This window comes from Oratosquilla oratoria, chromosome 9 (genome assembly GCF_046742065.1).
Source record: "Oratosquilla oratoria isolate Oo_2021 chromosome 9, ASM4674206v1, whole genome shotgun sequence".
Lineage (NCBI taxonomy): Eukaryota > Metazoa > Arthropoda > Malacostraca > Stomatopoda > Squillidae > Oratosquilla > Oratosquilla oratoria.
Genome location: NC_134785.1, coordinates 77,386,670 through 77,388,514, shown reverse-complemented (window position 1 = coordinate 77,388,514; position 1,845 = coordinate 77,386,670).

The window sequence follows — 1,845 nt, the reverse complement described above, 5'->3', positions numbered from 1 at the left end:
ATGCGCATCTAGATGCGGAAGCTATTGTTGTATATCATGTCGACATAAGCCCTCACTGTTGACACATTCACGTCTATACACACACGCACATACACATGCACACGGCTTGATTATGTCGTAGTGGTTAGTGTCTTGACTTCTCACGTGGAGAGTCTAAGTACAATTCCCATTCACGGCTTCAAAGCTTCACTAACAACACCGTTGCTGTCCCCTTTGAGCAAGAATATATGTGTGTGTGTTTGTGTACGGTCACAGCACTACACACAAATTGGCTTATATATGACCTGTGAACTCTCATCTGGGAGGGGATCACATGTCCTGCACTTGATCGAAGAGCATGATGATGAATCACACCCACTGTTTTCATGGGAAATGTCATGGAAAAGGTTAAGGTTTGGATGAAGATCCAAAAATTAAAGAAATGAAAAAATAGAAAATAAATAACTGAAGCACAGACCAAATAAATAAATAAGTAAATGAATAAATAAATAGATTAATACATACATACATAATATACCAAAGGCTTTTTCCCCCTTACAAGGGAGGTAGCCAAAAAACAAAGGCATAAAAATAAAAAAACATTCCCACCCATTCCATCCCCAATACACTCTACTGCCCTCCACCCTCTACCCTCTTCCCTCATATCTTGGCACCTCCTGGATGACGGGTCATCCCTGCATCTTGTCCACTGCCCTGGGTCAGAAGCAGTGTCGCAAGACACAGCACATCCACAGCAATTGCGCTTCATTAAATCGGCGACCCCACCTCTCCGTCTCCTCATGCAGAAAAGGAGAAGACGGGGAGAAATCACTTCGGGCTGCGTCAAAGTTTTCTCACACATACTACCTCACCCTCATCCCCCCCACCCATACCACCTCATGCATCACAGCATCATCCATATACAACCATTCTCCATTCACCCCTGTCTCCTGTCTTCTCCCGTTCTTCCTCAACTGACATTCCCCTCTTCCCCAAAGCCTCTTTCACCCCATCCATCCATCTCATCCTAGGTCGCCCCCTCATGTTCACTCCCTCCACATTTGCCTTCCATACCTCTTTTACTAGTCTCTCTTCACTCATTCTTTCCATGTGTCCAAACCATCCCAATACTCTCTCATCCACCCTATCTCCCAACCCCCTTACCACCCCCGTTCTCCTCCTCACCTCCACATTTCTCACTCTATCCAGCCTAGTAACCCTCATCATACTTCTCAAACACCTCATCTCACACACATTCAACTTCTCTCTTTCTCTCTTATGTTCCATGTTTCTGCCCCATGCCCCATACAGTGCTGTTGGCACAATCACTCCTTCATACAATCTCCTCTTAGCTTCTATTCCCAAATGTCTATTTCTCATTACACTTTTCAATCCACCAAGGCACTTACTCGCTTCTCTCAATCTACATTCTACCACCACCTCCACTCCTCCCTTTCCTGCCACATTCACACCCAAGTATCTGAAACTATCCACTTCCTCCAGTCGCTCTCCCTTAATGCTCACTTCCAGTCTGCTGCCACTTTCACCCATTGTAGATCTCATCACCTTACTTTTACCCACATTTATCTTCAACTCTCTTCTTTCACACACTCTCCCAAACTCTGTCACCAACTTCCTCAATCCTTCCTCTGATCCTGCTACAAGCGCAGTGTCGTCCGCAAACAACAGCTGGTTCACCTCCGACTTTTCTCCATTTCCTTTAACCATCTCCAATCCCTGACCCACCACCCCATCCATGTATAGATTGTACAGCCAGGGCGACATAACACATCCCTGTCGAAGTCCCACCTTTACCTCGAACCACTCACTTTCTCCATTTCTAACCCTGACACATACTCTACTACT